The following is a 21476-nucleotide window of genomic DNA, read 5'->3' on the forward strand; positions in this document are numbered from 1 at the left end:
ATGTGTTTCCTTCTGTTTCTGTCCCTGTCCTGTCATTGCCATATCCCTGTCAGCATCTGCCACCAATTTCTTGTGCTTACCTCCCCATACATCTGCATGCAGGGCTCCCATTGGGATGGGTGCAGTGCACATAATTAGTGGGATGGATGAGGAATTGTGGAACTTGTTGTATTTTAAGCATCACATACAGGGACTGGTGGTTGTGTGCACATTGTTTGGGTAGGTGTTAGTGAGATGCGTGGGCATGCAGGGGATGGGTGTGGGTGGTTGATGGGGTGGGATGGATATGAGATAGGGTGTCTTGGGTTTGGTACAGGTGGAGGGGGTAACATGCATTTCAGGTGCAGGTGGTGGGAGGGGTGTGTCATTGATCTACCAGAGTCCAGTCCTCCAGTGAGCCCAGTACGGCCCTCTGGATGCAGGATAGCCATGACCTTCTCCTCCCACTCGGTCAACCCGGGGGAGGTGGTGGGGGACCACCGCCAGTCCTCTGGATGGCAATCTAGTGTTGTGATGCCATGGCCTGGACCTTCCCCCGCAGGTCGTTCCACCTCTTCCTGATGTCGTCGCTTGTGCATGGATGGTTTCTTACTGCATTTACACTGTTGACGATTCTCTGCCATAGCTCCATCTTCCTGGCTATAGATGTCTGCTGGATGTGTACACCGAACAGCTGTGGCTCTACCCAGATTATTTTGTCCACCATGGTCTGCAACTCCCTGTCAGTGAAACCGGGGTTTTTGGGGGGTGCCATAGTGGGTTGTGTGGGGGTGATGCGTGCTGTGATATGGTGGTGCTGTTTGGGGTAGTGGAGTGAGGGAGTGAGTTGGTGACAGGTGTGGTGATATTTGAAGATGCAGTTGTGGGATGCATGGTTGTGTGTTTGTGTGTTATATGTGGTGTATGGGGTGTGCAAAAACGTCACTTGAGTTTGTGGTGTCTCTTTCCAGTTGGCTGGGAGTTGTGCGGCAGCAAGTAGGCGTAGCAAGGGATTGTGGTTGTTGTTGGTGTGTGTTTTATAGTGGTGTATGTGGGTGTGTGAAGTGTGTGTATGTGTCTCAGGTGTGGGGTTTTCAAATGACCAATGTGGGGTGTTGCTGGTGAGTCCATTACGTGGCCGCGGCTGTCAGGATGACCAATGGCGTACCGCTGTGCCGATTTCTGATTCGTAATTGGAAGGGCGGTTTATTTTTGCCATGGCGGTGGCGGATTCCGTGCAGCCTGTTTCCCCCCGTTGATCGGCCTGGTGGGGATGGATACCTTGCTCTTTTCTGGCGGGTTTTGCCTTTGGGGTCGTATTACGGCAGTAAGTTTCCCGCGTCCATGCCCATCTTTTGCCAGCAGACTGCACAGCAGTTGGCGGTAATTACTGCCAAACTCATAATGAGGGCCACAGTGTTGGTATTGCCTTCCTTCTACAGTTTCACCATCTGCATACACTAGACTACACCTTGATTTATTTCAGAATAGTCATTCTTCTGTCCATGTCGAATTGCACTCTGTGGATTATTTACATACAAACCTCCTCCTTCAGCAGCTGAAAAGTATCAGCTTTGTATCAACTCTCCTGTAGTAGAGTTAAGGATGCTTTTGGAGGCACAATCCACTGCATCAGAAGTGTTCCATAACATAGATGTTTATTTTAATTTTCTTAAAATATGAGATGAATACAGAACCACCTTTCACCATACTCCTCTGTCATTTGACTGAGAGAACATTAAGGGGGTCATTCTGACCCTGGCGGTAATTACCGCCATGGCGGAGGTCGGCGGTAGCACCGCCAACAGGCTGGCGGTGCACCGCTGGGCATTCTGACCGCGGCGGTTCAGCCGCGGCCAGAAACGGAAAGTCGGCGGTGTACCGGCGACTTCCCGCTGCCCTTGAGAATCCATGGGGATTCTGACACCCCCTACCGCCATCCTGTTCCTGGCGGGTCTCCCGCCAGGAACAGGATGGCGGTAGGGGGTGCCGCGGGGCCCCTGGAGGCCCCTGCAGTGCCCATGCCAATGGCATGGGCACTGCAGGGGCCCCCGTAAGAGGGCCCCACGAAGAATTTCAGTGTCTGCTTTGCAGACACTGAAATTCGCGACGGGTGCAACTGCACCCGTCGCACCTTCCCACTCCGCCGGCTCCATTCTGAGCCGGCGTCCTCGTGGGAAGGGTGTTTCCCACTGGGCTGGCGGGCGGACTTTCGGCGGTCGCCCGCCAGCCCAGTGGGAAACCCAGAATGACCGCCGCACGGTCTTCTGGCGGTTCCCGCTTGGCGGGCGGCTACCGCCGCCCGCCAAGCTTAGAATCACCCCCTAAATAATTTCTAGTTTACCTATCACAAATTTTCAGTTCTAGCTTCTCCTTGCTTTACTGCAAACCACAGCAGCCAATGAAAACATGTAAACGTCAAAGAAGATATTCCATGAACCCATGAAAAACATGCCATCAACAGTCCACCAATCACAGAGTATATGCCTTTCTTTGCAAAATCTCTGCCTGGATGAAAACAGTCAGTCATGAACAGTCCAAACGCTAAAAAACTTCATAAAAACATTGTAACAACAATGGCTTGAACTTTCAACCTCCATTGACCCTTGCGCCAGGGCCAGCTTCTTCAGGTCAGAACTTGAAAGCTTATCCTCTAAGCAAAACAGGCATTTGCAATGCAATAGGTCTTGCATTTACTTGAGTTGGAGCTATTGGCATTGTAAATGCATAACTGGACTTTTTTTTTCCACATTAATTGGTCAACCCTGCTACATACTTTGGTCCTTTCTGCCACATAACTCCAGTAACCCTGCATATAACCAAAGGACTAGTAGGCCTACTGGAATATTTTCTTAAACACGGCCCTTAAAACACAAACTACTTGTAGGTGCAAACTATATTTACTTGGAAGTTGGTACAGGTGGACAATGAATAAATAATTGTACTCCAAGAATGCGTGCTTACTGGATCACTGTCCCTTTACTGCACTCTGGGGAGTCGAACAAAACACCCATGATTTTTCAGACGCCTGAGGAGAGCCACCTCACATGATATTAATGATCTTCAGTCAGTCTTGAACTGAAATATTAGTTCTAAAATATTGACCATTGTACAGCATAGTCAACTGTAAGCTTTCCTCGAGGTTAGTTTTATAAATACATGCACACACAGCTCAGGTTTCATGGAATCAAACTTGTGTAGTTCATCTAGTCAGGTTTCTGCTTTGTACTCACAGCTAATATCACGTTATAAAAATAAAACTACAAGTCCCAGAATGCAAAGCTAAAACAAACTTAATGAGCAAATCACACACCGTAGAAGGGAGCTAGACAACTCTATGAATACTACTCCAATGGCTGGTTTCCAGCTGCATCACGCTGTAAAAATAAAACTATAAGTCCCCAAATGAATGTGTGTGCTGCAAAGAATGTGTACTAAGCAGATTAGAGTACATATTAATGTAAAAATGATACCGTCGATCAAGTTTGCGCTCTGAGCACTGTGAACGCCTTGGCAGCCAAGAGAACGTACTTGTGTCTAGTGAAAGCTTGGAGTCATCATATGGTTAGCACACAGGGTGTGTATGCCTGCTGCAAAGAACGTGTACTAAGCAGATCAGAGTTCATATCATGTAAAATTGATACCGCCAATCGGGTTTGCGCTCTGAGCGCCATGGCAGCCACAAAGCACAGGCAAAAGAAAAAAAGTAGTTCACCCTCACTGAAGTGTATTGGCAACCGTGCAATTATCCCTGTAACTGGGTCGGTGTCCAAACCGCCCCAAGGCTGGACAAACTTGGAGCTTTTACCAAGGACATCAAGTGAGTTTTAAAAGGAAATCCCATGAACGAATTAAAGTGATGGGCGTGAGGTTGGTGTGGTTAAAAGCCTACAATATTTACAACAGGTCAAAGCGCTTGCACGCTCGACCCAAAAATGTAATCACCAGATCATCTTCCTCGTACAGTGCCCACTCCATAACTCTAGTCTTGCTTCTGCTCTGATCCTAAAAGAGAAACCACAATATAATCCATGCCACCAAAAGTGTCATTATAAATAAACCACCAGCCCAGGTGGACAAATCATATCATCATCTCTCATAACTGTCAAAACATACAATGCAGGAGTCACAAACTACACTTTGTAGTAAGTTTTGCGGTATTACAGTAGTACTACTAAACTTTATACAAAGTGCTATTCATAAACTGCCCTTTTGTAGTAACTTACACTTTTGTAGTAAACTGACATTTTGTAGTAAGTCTGTACCTCTATTATTTTGTTTTTAGGGGGTTTTGCAGCACCAACGGTTGGCCATGTGAAGTGCTGGACTTACTACATAAGTGTAAATTTACTTCAAAAGTGCAGTTCAAAAACTAGTAAACTTACTCCAAAGTGTAAACAAATTCAACTTTGGCTAATCTGGCCCATAATTCATTTCTCCGTGTTAATATGTAGAGGGTAAAATAATCCTCGCCTCTGTATCTTTAATAGAATTGAAAACCTGTGACACTTAAGCTAGAATTTATTTTATCTTATTGAAGGATCATAGGCTCAGATTATGGTTGTTCAAAACTGTTCCTCAGCCACAGCAGGGATAGGTTCTCATTACCCACAAATGCAGGATAAGAAATAGTATGAGAATTACAATTAATATATTTACTAATATGAAACAAAACTTTGTCTGGAGAAAAGACTCTACCTGCTAAGTCTCTGACGTCCAATAATCGCCGGCAAGAAAGCAGACATAACATCATCGTCAATTTCGCTGACAATGGTTTCCTTGATAAACTGACATTATCTGGCCATCGTTCTAGAAAACGCAAGACTACATTAGCATCTCACATCGTGAAATATCTAAGTTTGGGAGGGTTGGAGAACCTCACTCCACTCATCATCTTGCAAAAGCTGTGGTGTTCACCCACAGGCTTACTCTGAAGAGGTCCATGTTCCACTGAAATCAAGGAAAGAAATTTATTCAGTGACCTATATCCCATTCCTTGTGAAATTGGTTCCAATAAAAAAAAATCAAAACCAAGTGCAATCCTGCTTCCAAGGGATTGATACTCTGTTCAGTGCACCAACAAAAAAAAACATTGCTTACAGGCCAAAGAATAGAGCATGGCTTTCAGTCCAAGTTTGGGAAATGTGAATGGAAGCTTATTGCAAAAATTTAGGCATTTTCAAGGCATCCCTGACATTTTTCAGGCCATGAGCAACAGCGACTGTAACTGCGACATTCCCTAATGGGTCCTTGTGAAGATCCAGCAACTGAGGCAGCTGCACCAGGAGATTGCAAGACATCACTAACAGCCCTGGAAACTAAGGTTGCACTCCCTACAATGGAGTCACCAGTTTCAACTCCACTCTCTATCTCATTGCTTGAGCTGCTACCCTCTGAATTATCAGAAAAGGTGGAAATGTATAATGAAGATTCCCGAACCATTCCTGGAGAAATACATCTGTAGACCTCATCAGAGGATTCGGCATCCAGCTGAAGAATACTTCTAGCTGTCTGTTCAACCTGGATGCAAACAGGTCGACCTAACATAGGCCTCACATGTGATTCAGGACTTGGAAGACCGATTGGAGTAAACTCCAAATGCTGTGGTCTAGCAGAGATCTGGAGTTCCAGTCCGCTATGACATTCCGTTCACCTGAAATGTACTCGGCTACTACTGAAATGCAGTGCTTGTGGCAAAAGTGCTAATATTCCCTTTTTACCACCAACAAACAAGATCTGGTGCCTCACAGCTTGTTGATATATTTCACTGCAAGCACATTGTACATCTGCAACTGAATGCAACAGTTTGCTTTCTGAGGTGAAAATGTTCTCATGGCAAAGGAACCATTATGTGTTATTACGTGTATTTATATGTAGGTCCAGTTGCTCTCTTGACCATCTACCCCCTGTAGATACTGGACGCATCGGGCCCACCAGTCTCATTTGTTGGCATCCGACTTTTTGTGGTTAACAGCTTAATATGTTCCTGCCATTCTATGCCTCCATGTGCTATAACCACCACTTCAACTCTGTGAAAGCTTCCTTTGTCAACATGATCAAATCCACATAAAACCGATGCCTGTAGAGATGCTGTATTTTTTTACGTTGAAGGGCCCTTTAACTAAGGGGCCCCTGACATCAAGAGTCCTACAATCATTGCCACTAAGCACAATGATAAAGACTGACTGGTCAACGCAGACCTCAACTCATTCTTGGTACGTCATATCTTTTGTGAAGGAACACACAGCTGAGCTCGGACCGAATTCACTGTTATATTCTGCATTGGGATGAAAATTTATTTCTTTGCACTTATCACAAACCCCAGCTCTTGTAACCACTGAATCGCCCAGGACAGATGCAGGCTCACCATAGCCAGATCCTGAGCAAGAATAATATAAACATCCAGCTACACTATTGCACTCACACCATGTGCACAAAGACGGTTCCACTATCAGTTTCATCAACTCTCTGAAACAACACAGAGCCAATGAAATGCCGAATGGCAGCACCTGGCACTCATAACAGTTTGGGCCCCATTGTAACTCAAGGAAAACGCCTGTGCAGGCAAAAAATGGAATTGTCATGCAAGCGTCCTTAAGATTCAATCATACCCTCCAATCCTACTGTCTCAGCGAGTCTTGCAACAGATGGATACTGTCAACCTTTGAAGCTGCAATATAGAATCCAGCCATTGAACTTCTTCAGATTTAAGACAAATCTTCCACCCCAACTTTTTTCGTTACCAGGAAGATATTGCTGGCCAAACCCTTGTGATGAGATGCAGAAAGACAAATGGCCTCCTTGTATAAGAGATCTCGGAGTCTATGAAACGTGGTTCTTGTAGGGAAAGCTAAAACAGTCTGGGAGGGCAATGCTGTTGTGAGGTACTATAAAATCTCAACCTGAAGTCAAACACTGTCTCCAACATTCAGCCATCCTTAGTCACTAGGCGCCAATTGTGAACAAAATGCCATATTCTGCCCCCCTAAAATCATCATTGTAACAGGAATAATCTTTACCTGCACATCCAGTGGTGTTTCTTTTCACTTGTTGGCCCCTGTAGCCCCATTTTGGAATATGCCATGGCCAGCTTTATTTCTGGAGGGGAAGAATGTCCCACCAAGTGATCTTTCCAAGTACCTCTTTTGTATGAGGAAGTAGTTTGGGCCTGGCAGTCAACCTCAATATCGGCTGGCCAGACCATAAAAGGCCAGGCTGTAACATCCTTTTAGGGAAAGTCGGGTCTTATCCAAGGCATTGAAGGTTGTGATAAATTTGCTCATATTTTTCAACAAGTGGGTCACCAGACAGTTTACCGTTCACTACTGGCCCTCTGTCTGCCAAAGTAAATACAGACAGTTTCAGATCAATCCACATCAAAACTGATTTTCTGCATTCTGCTGAAAAAGTGCAGTTGGCAGAGCCGAGAAAGAAAATAGTCTTTTGTGTCCGGCCAATCAAAACATCATTATCAACTGCCATACCAGTCTCTTTCGCGTGATGAGCTTGCTCCAAAATCTGTGGAAGCGGGCGCCTCAAGTCTAGGAGCTTGTTCTGGCACACCTGCCAGTACCTGCCAGTACCTGTTGATGCCTTTTATCGAATCCCTCGCAAACCTTTCATTAAAAGTCACCATATTGTCATTGATTTCTGGTATGTCTGCTACTTTGCCATCTAGCATAGAACGGGGACATTCAGCTTTCAGGCAGGTACGTACTTCTTTATCAAAGTTCAGACCTTATCACTTCCTCAGAAGACTGAGGATGAATGAATCCTTCTGGGTCAAATGACAGAATAGCAGTAGGTGTAGCTGGGTCAAAAGTAGGGGGGAGTAGATTTAGACTTTCTCTTCCTTTTCGCTGAAAGGAGTCTGAATATGTGTCCTGGTCAGAATCATCATCACCAAAGGTAGAGATTGAGATCCTGATGGATCCTGTTGGGGGATCAGTATGCTGTAACTATGGTCTCCCATATAAATCATTGACAACTTCTCTAGCACCTCTGAATGAGGCCATTGTGATTTTGCCTTTGTCTTTGAAGGTGTCGTAATGTTGGCAATCTTGCAGGTTCCAGGAAGCCTGTGCAATGAGCACCTTCTTGCCCTTGCACATAGCACTGCAGGTCGGAGGGAAATGGTCCAAGGATCACAACTAAAGCCTAATTCACAGACTGAGTTGCTAGGGTCTCCATCAACTCCAGGTACTCACTGGCAAGCTCTTCTTCATAGTACATGTGATACTCAGATACTCTTATATGTTGCTAGAGGATGCAAACGCCATAGATTGCTTCCCTGAAAGGGAATGGGTTTTCTCCCCAACTTTACTTTAGTGTTGATAAATCCACTGTACTCCACAACACAATGGTAAGTACCAATGTGTATATTAAAGTTCTTAATAACATTGGTTTATGAGAAAGTGGACTGCTACAATAATAGTTTACCACAAAGATTAATGACACTGTCCTTGCTAGGCCCAGTAAAAGTTTCCGTAATCTAAACCTGAGCTCAGTTCCAGGTGGATATGGCACACAGAAGACAGGCTTAACTGAAGAAAATGTATAAAACATTTACAAACATGAAAACAGCTAAAAAGTCAACAGCAAAAATCAAATAAGAGGAATATGAATTTTCAAAGTTTAAATAGATTTTAGTACCACGGACCCACAGGCAACTGGTCGCGTTAGACCGGGGAAAAGTCAAAGTTAAGGCAAAGAGTTGCCTTCCTTGTTAGAGACAGTCCAGGTCATCGAAGGTTCTGTCACTGATGATGGCAACAGATGTGAGTCGAAGCAAGACTTAAAGGTGAAGAGTTGCACAACAATGTGGCCCTGAGGCAGTAATTGATGAAAGTGTGTAAAGTTTGGGTTGCTGTGCCTTGGAACTCTTCTGCGCTGATCGAGCCCTTGTCTGCATTAAGAAAGTGATGGAATGGCGTTGAAGTGTCCTTGCCATCAACTGGTCTCAGCGTCACGTGGAGAACACAGCGGGAGCTGTGGCAAAGTCCATCCCACCAGCGATGCACACTCTGCAGATTAGACTGGTAGGTTGGTCTTGGTTCCACAAAGGCCCTCCAGGTAGAATTTCAAGGAATAGTTCCTAAGACCTAGTTTTTAGGTTTAAGCATGAATACAATCTGACAAGTATCCAAGGGCCCCAGGATCTTAGGGACACCACTTAGAGATCAGGACTCACTACAGTAGAAGCCGCCAGCAGAGCTCAGGGCAAGACCAGTTGTAACTGGTCAGATGGGCTTGTTCAGGAAAGTGTGCTTCTTGTAGCTTTTGTGATCCTGAAGCATAACAGGAGGTCAGCCAACACGAAAGCAGTTCTAGCCCTAATCGCTCACAGGTCACAGGTGCAGTCATTCTTCTGTCTTCACAAGTCCAGCAGTGTTCTGAAGAAGGTAGTGGGGGTGCCACATTCATGCTTAATGCCAGCTTAGTGTCAGCCTGTTGGGTGAAATTCCTAGCCACTCCTTATCCAAATGGATAAAAATTTCCAGAGGTGGTCCTACCCACATTTGCAGTTCGTACTGTGTGTTTTGCTGTAAACTAAACACACAGTTTCCCTCTCCACCCAAAGCCGAGATGGCAGAACCTTTCATCCCCTGTGCAGAGCTCCCAGTGCCCAGCCAGAGGTCTGACTATGATAATGGGCAAGCCCTCCAAACCATTTCAGGGGGCAGCTCCATTCCCACCAGGATTAGTGACTGGCTTGCTAACAGAACAATGGATGGGACATACTCAGGTGTTAGCTACGTCTGCCTTAGGCATCCATTGAAGTTATTTTGGTTGCTGGGCACAGCTTAGATTCCCATCCTGTCAGGGGAAGGTCAGCACCACTCCCTTTGTCTCATCTCTGAGAACCACTTCACACCTAATTAAGGAGCTATTCAACTCCTGGTTGACATTGGACACTGACAGAAAGTCACAGTTGGCTCAGGCAGGAAAATAACAACTTTCTAAAAGTGCCATTTTCAAAACAATAATATAAAATCTGAATTTACCATTAAGATGGCTTTAAATTACTATCGAAATGAGCCCTTCATTCATTTTTCTAGCTACACCCAAACATGATAAGTTAAGCATTATAGGGCCATATGTACGAAACAAATAGCGAACATGTAGAAATGGCTATTAGGAAATTGCAAAATGAGATGTACAAAGGAGTGTATTCCACTAATAGCGATTTCAACAAATTCATAATCTCAAATAGGAAATCGCTACTTTGGAAATCGAAAAATTGCAATTTCCAAAAAAGAAAACTCGATTTATGAAAAGTTGCATTCTGGATGCAGAATAATGATGTCAGACCACGAATTTAAGAAATACAGGGCTTGGCCACGACCCAGAAGCCAAGGAAGGACCTGGAAGGAAGGAGTGCACATGTCTCACCACTGGCAGAGGAATGCCCGACGAACTGTACTGTGCTTAATTAGAGTTCTGCTGCCTTCGTTTGCATTCAGAAATGCAGAAAATAACTTCTGCGTCAAACCTCCACTGAAACAAGGAGTCTGCTCTGTATTTATACAGAATGGTTTCTCTTCACGAGGGTTGTAGGAGATACGAGTATGCACGAGGTACTGCCGAAGAGTAAGTAAACAAGAAAGGCTTCTTCTTGTTCTTGGCATTTCACGAAAGGTTACACTAACAGATGGCATCAATATGGAGCTTCCATTTTTCAAAATCTGCAGGAGCTCTCAGACTGTGGCCTGGCTGTAGGTTGAGAGCGGTTGCCATGGAGTTTGGCTGAAATACTGACAGGACCAAGGTTTGTTTCTTCCAAATAAGAAATAGAAAGTAAAACAGAACTAATATTGGGGAAGCCAATGGATCTCTCAGCCCTGATACCTACTGACGTGGGTAATGTTTTTTTACGTCGAGCATAGCCCCGCACAAGCGCTGCTTTTCCGACCTGTTGTAGCATATTTGTGGCTTTTAGCCACACCCCTGCCACGCCCATCACTTTCACTAGTTCATTTGCTTGCCATTCAAAGATCCTTTGGGCCCTTTAGTTATATGCAGGGCCACTGGAATTATGTGGCAGAAGGTACCAAAATATGCGTCAGGGTTGACCAATTAATGTGGCAAAAAAAAGTCCAGTTATGCATTTACAATGCCAATAGCTCCAACTCCAGTAAATGCGAGACCTCTTGCATTGCAAATGCTTGCTTAAAATGCAACCAATTACGCTTTCACTGTGTGACCCTTTATCGGAAATGCAAGGACTTGAACCCATTGCCGCAAGTTCACTCCAGCCAGGGAGTGAACAGAATTGCCCATCGGTAATATTTTTTCAGATTTGTTCACTTCTGCACTGTTTTCTTTCACAAACAATGCTGCACTGTTTTAATCACTGTGTTGTCTATATTGTTAATAAGTGCTTCTCTTGATTACTACTCCACCCCTTCACCGCAAGCCCCATTACACATCGGACCTAACGTGGACTCTGTTGTGTTCTCGTCAGCAACAAATAGGCCCATCACTGTACTGGGTACACTTATAGTATTGCTTTGTTTTCACAGTTTGGGGCAACCAGGTGACCCAGCTTAAGACAGTTTCATTTTTTTTCTTTTTTTTTTATTCGGAAAAGAAAGAAAATTCATTACATTAATTTACTAAGCAAGAAATTTAGTCCATACAAAAAGAGATCAAGAATACGTAATAATCATAATCAGATTCGGAACGGTTCAGGTTTCGATAAGAAGCGAGGCTTGGAGCAACCCCCCTAATAACCATTAACGGGACTGAATCCATTCTTGAAACTGCCCCCATATCACCTGCCCTTTTCTCCTAGCCCATCTCCCCTTCCGTTCATACAGGGCAGCTTCAAGGTGGTACACAGATAGCAATTTGCCCAGCCACTGTTGACACGAAGGGGGCGATGGATTCAGCCATGCAGACGCAATGCACATTCGATAAACAGCCATAGCCATAAATATAAAAGCTCTATGCATTTCCCCCGCTTTCTCCGAAATCCCCAAGACCATAATCTCAGGGGTAAGCTCGACTTCCTATTGCACTACCCCTTTTAACACTAGCTGGACCCCGTCTTTCAACGCCATCAGTTTCCCACAAGTGGCAAACATATGGGTGATATCTGCCCCATGCATCCCACACCTTGGACAATGTATCCCTTCTAGTCCACCCCAATTAGCTAGTTGAGCTGGGGTATAATATAGATCATACACCATCTTATAATGCTGCACCTGTAACGCTGAGGACAATAACATAGTACATCCAAGTTCTAGTGATTTAAGAAAGTTAATACCACCGTTTTCAAACTTGCCCTCCCACTTCTTGCTATGTTTCTCTAAGTCATTAGGCTGTTCTAACATGAGCATTGAGTAAATTAATCTTATTGTTATATTGGGTTTTTCAATTATATCCTCCAGAAAAGGATTATTTACAAACCCATGTACCCCCCCCCAGCTTTTTTATTTAAAAAATCTCTTATCTGTAGATATTTAAAAAAATCTCTCCGCTCGAATCCAAACTGCTCTCGAAGATCCTCAAATGACTTAACTCCGAGCCCATCATAAAAAACTCCTAACCTTTGTATACCTAAGAAGGCCCATTTTGCAGCATAGTGATCTTTAAATGTTACAGGCAGGGACGGGTTGTTATTTATTAAGGTATGGTAATTAAATCTTTCAAGCCCAATCTTTTTCGCCATGGCCGCCAGCATCTATAGGCGGCCTCAAGTACCTTAAATCGTACTTTCTTGTAATACCCAGGTTTGTGAAAAGTCAGCAAGCTTCCATTAGCTATTGGTCCTGTCAGCTACTCGTAGATATTTAGGCAGTATTCTACCCTAATCTTGCCTTGTTTCCCCCCCAACAATGGGCACATATACTGAAAAGCTGCTGCAAACTGATATAATTTCAAATTTGGGAGAGACCACCCCCCCCTTTTCCCGAGGTAAAGACATAAATTTGCTCGCCCTTTTGCATTTACCATATTCCCATATTAATCTCATTACTAGCCGATCCATCTCTTTGAACCGGGAGTTTGCAAAACTCAATGGAATAGCCCGAAAGATATGCAGCAGCTTAGGGAGAAGGATCATTTTAACCATATTACATCTTCCCATTATAGACATATGTAGATTGTTCCATCTGTTCAGATCCTGCTTTGCTTTTACTAATATCGGGTCCCGGTTCAAATTAACAATCTCTCCTACCCTTGGGGTGATATCAATACTGAGATACACTACATGATCTACCCTCCGAATATCGTGTGTACTCACATGTCTATTGACCAACAATTGGGTTTTCGCTCTATTTAACAGATACCCGGAGAATATTCCAAATTTACCCATCACCTCTTCTATTTCTCTCAGTGAGACATCTGGGTTAGAAGTTATGACGGCTATATCATCCGCATATGCCAAGACTTTCGTACCCCAGCCGAACCCGCAAACTGGCAAGATAATGGAGTTCCCTTTTAGCTGTCTAAGCAAGGGATCTATATAGATTGCAAATAGCAATGGAGAGCACCCCTGTCTGGTACCCCTCTCTACTTGAACACACTCAGATTGCCCTCCCATTAGCTGAATTCGCATGCCAGAGGATCTGTAAATGGCTTCTATTGACAATTTTTTTTTTCCCCAGAAACCATAAATTTCCAATACCTACCATAGATAGTTCCAATTCACCCTGTCGAACGCTTTCTCAGCATCTAACAACACAACAGCCATAGGTTCTTCCGCCACCTCTGTAGCACCGAAAAGCGTGATGACCCTCCTAATATGTTCGGTGGTATCTCTCCCGGGGATGAACCCATGTTGATTTGATACTACTAACTTCTCGATAACCGTAGAGTCGAGCAGCAAAACATTTTGAATAGATTTTTACATTGCTACTTATCAATGTGATTGGTCGATATGAACCCGGGTTCTGTGGGGTCTTCCCCTTCTTAAAAAAAACCACTATATTGGCCAAATCCCAAGATGGGGGAGTTTTGCTACCATTTTGCACCTGAATAAATAATTCCATCATCAGAGGTAGCAGAAGTGTTTTGAAACACTTGTAAAATTCAAGAGGAATTGCATCGGGACCAGTGGCTTTCCCCGAAGAGAGGTCACTCATTGCCATCTCTAATTCATCGCTATTAATATGTTCCTCCAGATTCAAGTGATCTTCGTCTGATAATTTGCTGGTTTTAATAGAAAAAACTCAAACATTGCTGCTTCTGTACATAAAGATGTCGAGCTATAGAGCTCGGTATAGTACCTTTGAAACACCTCCCTAATCCCATCGGTATCTGCTATAATTCGTGCTTGTTGATCCCTAATTTCTCTGATGACCCCAGATGCTGCTTTATGGCACGCTCTCACCGCCAACAAGTGGCCAGACCTCTCCCCATATTCGTACCCTTCGGAACGTTTAGCATGATATTTTTCTGCAACTTTTCTTGCTGTAACTTCATTTATTGTTGCCTTTGCGATAGCAATCTGCTCCAAAATATTATTTGTGTCTTCCCCCCTCTCTATAACCGAAATCAACTGGTTTTCTACAGCTCTGAGTTTGATATGTGCATCCTTCATCAAAACTTGGGCACATCACTGTTTCCCAAGGCTGAAACTCAGTGTTTCGCCCAGTACTCCAGCCTTTAAGGTGTCCCAGACAATCTCGAGCGAGGCAGTCCCCCGATTAAACTCCAAAAATTCCATTATCCAATTCCTCATATAAGCACAATATTCGGGGTCCTTAAGGAGCCCCCTCTCGAAAGTCCATCTCCTCATCTTATGCTCAAAACCGTCTAGATCCAATATTAATGGGTTATGGTCCGACATAAACAGAGGGTATAATTCCATACCAGCTCGCACTAACAACTCAGGAGATGTTAGAAAGTAGTCTAATCCAGGCAGCTTCACATGGGAAGCTGAATAATTTGTATACCCAGGGTCTGGTGCGCACAGCTTTATCCAGGCGTCCACCAACCCTTTTTCCTTCTGCAGCCCTACGATAACTTTATATACCCCAGGCTTACGACCCTGGCATCCCTTAGATGTGGCGACAAGCAAATCCCGTAACCCATCCCAGGATCCGTTAAAATTGAGATCACCACAAAGAATATAAGAAGGGGGCCATCCTGCTAATTCCACTGCCAAGAGATCCATTACAGCAGGATCATCCGTTATTGCACCATATATAGAGCATAAAGTGAAACACCCTTGCCTATAGCGCCTTGAGACCCGCACGGGTGAGTAGCGCGCTTTATAAATGTTAATGATTTGATTTGATTTGATTTATAGTGACATTCTGCTACCGCCCATCTTCCGTTTTTATCTGCCATCGGCCTCGCAAATTTTAATCTATTACTCCGATCCAGTATCGCTACCCCTTTGGTCTTAACACCTTGTTCAGAACAGACAACAACCCTCATGCCAAGTGAACCTAAGATCCCTCTATTATTATATTCCACATGCGTTTCCTGTAAACAATATATATTAGCCCTAAGAACTTTCAAATCTTCTGCAATTCTTTACCTTTTTCGGGGGTCGTTTAATCCACAGATATTGATTGATGCAATTCGGAATCTCGTCATTTAGCCCTTAACCTCACTTGCTTCTCTGCGAATATACCCATTAATTTTTATTTTTTTTACCTTTCAGATATCTCCTCTCTGCTTTTATCGTATCTTGAGCACCATTCTTCTCTCTTTCTGCTCCATTGATCACAAACAACATTTTGCGCCTTTCTTTTCTGTTTTTTCTCAAACCCCCACCCTGTGCCCCACCACGTATTCTAACCCCTGCTTCTCAAAACCCCATTCTCCACCTGTGCCCCTCCATGCCAACCTCCCCAACCCCCACCCCAACCACCCCTACCCCCCACCATCTGAGCAATCAGACCACCACTGGCCTGAATGGTGGTGACAAAAAGTGCCGGCCGGCAACACCCCCCCCCCTATGACGCCGCTTTCCTACGACCCACCCTATTTGCACCCCCCCAGCTTCTAGCAAGCTATTCCTTTACTGATGCTGCCTATAACTTCAATTCCATCAGGTATTCATTTGCTTGAATTTCTGATGTGAACATCCTTACTTTCCCATTAACCACTGCCTTCAGCCTTGCAGGGGCAGCAGAAAAGCCTTCCCTCCCCTATCTTGGAAAGGCTTAATCAGCTGTCTTAATCGTCACCTGTGCTCCACTGTGGTGTGGCAATAATCAGGTTGCACAAAAAAGTCACATTCTCAGCGCAGGGAGGGGCATCCGGACGGACCTTCTCAAATATAGCTTGCTGCAGTAAGAAATTACCAAAGAAGACCAAGATGGCCCTAGGAAATCTGGAATCAGGATTACGATCTCCTCGTTTGCTCAAAGGAAATCTGTGGACTCTTTGAACTTCTGTCTCCCAATTCTAATTTGCGGGCTCAGGAAAGGCAGCACCCAACACCTTAATCATAAATGTTCTGATATCAGCTCCCTCAACCACTTCCTCTATCCCCAAAAACCGTAGGTTATTTTTCCTCTGCCTATTCTCAACGTCCTCTAATTTCCACATGACATCTGTTAATTGTCCACCTTGGGTGACTACATGATCTTTCAGAGCCGTCATCTCCCCCTCTACCACTAAGGTTCAGTTCTCAACAGTGTTCAATTTCTCCTCTATTTCAGAACACAATTTGGCTATCTTCCGGACCGTGACCTGCAGTTGTTTGGTGGCCACTCTGGCTTTTCAGTTCTCTGCCCGTGACTCCGTTTGCAATTCCCTCACAGTACCGTAAATCAATGTAACATTTTGGTATCAGAGCTAGCCATATTATTCATCTGCTCCTCCGGGCAATTTTCACTTGCAGTTAAATTAAGAGTCAAAGCCATATCGCTAGGGGCCTGAGGGGCCCTCTCAGATTGTGACAGTCTAATTCCTGAGTAATCCCACTTGAGCGTCGCTGCAGGAGAGTCCGTGACGCCACCTGAACCGGTTCTAGACTTTATGCGCTTGTGATGCCGGCGTTGTGGCCGCACTGTGGGTCCACTACATGGGACATACTCTCAGCCAAACTCTCAGCCTCCGATGAGCCACTACCGTCCTCCTCATTCAAATCATATCCGCTGCTCGCTGCTTCTGATTCTTCCGTCAGCGAACAGAATTTATCTCCTCCGTCCTTTAGCCATTCGCCTTTTCTTCCGTCATACTCTACTTTTTCAATCTCCGATGACCGGTTTCTATCCACATCTTCCCCTGTGGCAGCTCCTGTCCTTTCCTGCGCCACCTCTTTTGGACACAAGATTCAAGACAGCCTTCAATCAGACTTTGGGTTTATTTTGCCCTTTCCTGCTCTTGTATATTATTGTGAGCCATGAGATGATCAGACCGCTTTACTTTCTGGTCCAGCCTCTTCATAAGCGAGAAAGTCTGTTGTACTTGGTTGTGTCTTACTCTGCAATTTGTCTCTTGGCTTATTATCGGGCTGGGTACCTCTGAGTTGATCCTTCCCATCTCTCACGACCCCGGCGTTGATCTTGCAATCAGCTTTTGTTAACCCCCCCAGAGCAAGTTTCCCGGTGGAATGACCGTCACTGCCCTCTTTTGCCATACGCGTCTGGCGTACACTCTCGGTTTTGTCTGCCACATTTCTTGCGCTTTTGGGTGCCATTTCCAACTGCATAAACCAGGCTCTAAACAATTTGCTAATGTTTTGAGCTAATGTTCGCCAATGTACAGCTTCCCTCTTTAGCAGTTCCACTGCTTCTTTTAATGTTCCATTAAAAATCCATATTGAGCCTATCCTGGCCCCCTCCGACAATGTGCCTTAAATCCACCCTGCATCCAGCCGTCTCTTATTTTCTTAGTAAAATACCACAACTTAAAGTATTGGCAGAGGCATGGTTATCGCTGTGGAGAGAAACATGCAGTCAAAATGCGCCGAATACTTTACCATCAGACACCAGCAAAATGCGTCCCACTCGCCGCGCTGATTCCTCATTACATCCCCGAGCTTCGAGGAGATGAAGTACCGCTGGCGACATCCAAGAAGGGGGGGGTGCAGAGAGCACAAAAACAGAGCCTAATCCAACACGAATGCGCTCACCATATGGACACGCTCACCATGCTCCGGCGTCCATCCTCGCGGCGTTGATGGGGGAGGGGGGGCGAGAAATCATTACCCAGCGACCATCTTGCTCTGAAACCATCTTAAGACTGTTTCATGTAGTTGAAATTTCAATTAGCGATCAGAATTTTTTTTTGGTCCGTCATCACAGTATATCATTTGACACAACTTGTAATGTGTGCATCTGTAGGTCACGTAATCAAACGGTAATCAAGAAATTGAGTCATTTCCCAAACGTAAACATTTGTAGAGTTAAAGTTTTTAAAAAAAAGAAGTTTAGCAATCGCCCCAGTACAGATGTACTGATATTTAGTTTAGTGGCTAGATGCGTCATAATATGCACTTGGCACTGGTTTTTGAATCACAATTACACGTCCTGTTTGTGACTTTAACTCTTCCAGATGGTCTCCAGCAGTATCTTTGGTGTGTGTCTCTTTTAATGACTGCCCTGTGACAAAGCAGTGAAATTAATAGTATTTCTCTTCCAACAGAGTTCCATGATGACTCAGTTTCTACCCCAAAATTTGTTGCCCCTTTTTGTGCCGAGGGACCCTGTACCATACCTGCCTCCGCTGGAGAAGCTGCCACACGAAATACACCATAACCAGCCTTACTGCAGTATTGCTCCTTACATCAGAGAGTTTGAGGTACCAGTGTTACAATCATTCTGTTTTTTTTCTTAAAACAAGTTCTGCGTTCAAGGGCAGTCATTTTACTTGTCTGTTTTCTTCAATGAGTGACTAGTTCACTGTTCAAAATCCTAGAATGACTGTTGTTTTGACACGTGGTATTTCATGGGCACTTTCTTGGGTCGCAAACAGGTTTAAAAATGTGTGTTTTGTAATGTTTTTACAACATTTAGCTGCTGCTTTCAACATCATTCTCACTTTTTTAACGTGCCCCTTTTGCCTTTCCCTCTCCACCAAGCTATAGCTCTCTCTCTCTCTCTCTCTCATGACCCTCACTTTTTCCTCCCCTCTCACCTACTCTTCAGGCTGTTCCTGAATGTCATTTTAGGAGGGTTGCATCTCTTTCCACCCCTGAACACTCATGCCTTGTTCCAGAGTGCCCAGGTGAAGGACTGGAGTGATTATGGACATCTTCTATTTGCTCTTGAAAGGGCATAGCGCCAAAATACCTGGTGACACTGGCTAATGCCTGGTACTTTAGCTCACAATGCTACCTCAGAATAGACCCAACAGTATTCACATCAGTTTTGACCCCGCTCCAACAGGAACATAATAGCCCGAACTGCCACGCCAGGTCCTCTCTGAACTGAAACACAAGCAACCCAGTGGTTGGCAGAATACTTGCATATGACAGTGGTTTCTTATTGCAAACAGCCTTCCAACACCTTTGGTGTACTTGCGTATGAAAACTATTCTAAGATGGCTTCCTGTGTGTGTAAGCAAAGTTACCTGTGCCTTGTTGGTTTATCATTTCACGATAGATGGTGTATAAGAAAAAATTATTTTTTCAGGCTTGCCCCCCCTTACTGTTTTAAGGTTGAGCATAGCAGCACGCAAGCGCTGCTTTTTTGACGTGCTGTTATCTATTTGGGTTTTAACCACGCCCATCGCTATTGCTCATTCATGGGTTTGCTCTTCAAAAATCCTTTGTTATCATTGGTAAATGCTTTATGTTTGTCCCTCCACGGGGCGGTTTGGTTGCCGCCTTGGACATCAACCCTGTTACATGACTAACTGCAATTTTGCCGGTACGTTTGACTGTACAAAAAGTTCTTTTTCCTTTTGTATGTCTCCATCATGCTCATGGCGTGGTGCTTTGAATCGGCTTTCTTATGTGAAACTGTGTTACTTTTCATTTTCAATTTACGTGGCCCGAAAAGTCTGGCTAGGAGTTTACAGCGCTTATAGCTCCAACTCAAGCAAATGCGAGACCCATTGCATTGCAAATGTTTGTTATAGTTTGCACCTGTTACTACCAGATCCAGATTGATGGTAAATGCATTACTTAAATGGCCATTTTATGACTATTCACAATTAGGAAATCCTTTCTACTTAGTGTTGGTGATTCCCTATTAGAGAATCCCAAAATGCAATTTCTACATGATGGAAATTGCATTTTGCACCACTTGAAATGCCATTTGTACCTACCAAAATCGCATTTTGCATTTCCCAACGGCCTGAAATTGTGATTCCACTGTGAGGAAATGCAAAATGCCTTTGTACATATGGCCCATAATTTGTTTTAATGTAACATGCTGCTTTTCTATGGAAGACCAACCCTTGTTATAGTGAAAAAAGACTTTAAGGAGTTTTCACCGCCAGGACATATAAAACATATGTCCCACTTTTTTTAAAATACCATTCACCCTGCCCTATGGACATTTAGCACCTGCATAGGAGTAACCTAAAGGTATTCAAAAAGGAAGCTTTAGGTCTGGAAAAAGGTTGGCAGGTTTAAAACTGCCAACCTAGGATACAGGGGCAGACCTGGAGACAGGTTTTGCATTGTCACTTTACTGGTAGCACAATATGTGCTGCAATCCACTAGTAACATTTAACTTACAGATCTGTGTAAACTTTTCTACCATATACTAAGGCTGTATAAGTAAATTAAATATGCCAATATTTTAGGGGTCAGAGAACATGCACAGGGGCCTGGTATCCGTGTCACCATCACTGGAGTGTTTCCTCAGCACTCTTTAAACCCCAGATTAGGCTATTCTTTTAGGAAGCACACTTGCACAATTAATTTGTTGTGGTCCCATTTGACACCCCACATTGCACGACAGTGGTGGGATTGAAGGAATCAGCTGAGAGTTTTTCCTCCTATGGGTTAAAGGGCTGCTTCCTCCTCCATAAAATATTGGCTGATCAGCAAGTTAAGCCCATACAGTTCTACGGTGTAGGAAAATGTCCCCTTTTTTGTGTGGTCATCCCCATTTTTCCAGTATTGGATCTTTCATAGATTCACATGCTTGAATCATCCCCATCGTCGAAGTGGGAGTCCCATGGTACCATCAAAAGTAGTAGCGAAAAACTTACATAGAAGTCAATGTCACAAGACATTTACCTTATTGGCTTATTATCATCATTTAAAAAGACACAAAGACCAGCCAATCAGGCGACAGACCCCTTTAGAACCCTCACCACAGAGGCTCCAGTCCCTCAGATTTTCCAGCACAAGTGTGATGTATACTGAATAGAAGTAAGGGGAGTCTCCATGGGGAGGAGAGTGGGTTGCATGTGAATCTATGAAAGACACCAATACTAAAGGACGACTGTTCCAGGTAAGTAACTTATTTTCTTCTCCAATATTGGATCTTTCATCGATTCACATGCTTGAATCACAATACTTAGCATTTGCAAATAATAATAATGATAGTAATAATAAATTAAATTGCGGAAGGCAGAAAGATAGAAATGGCTCACCTTATTGAAAAAGATGGTGTAATACTTCTTGTCCCACA

Source organism: Pleurodeles waltl, chromosome 5, assembly GCF_031143425.1.
Source record: "Pleurodeles waltl isolate 20211129_DDA chromosome 5, aPleWal1.hap1.20221129, whole genome shotgun sequence".
Lineage (NCBI taxonomy): Eukaryota > Metazoa > Chordata > Amphibia > Caudata > Salamandridae > Pleurodeles > Pleurodeles waltl.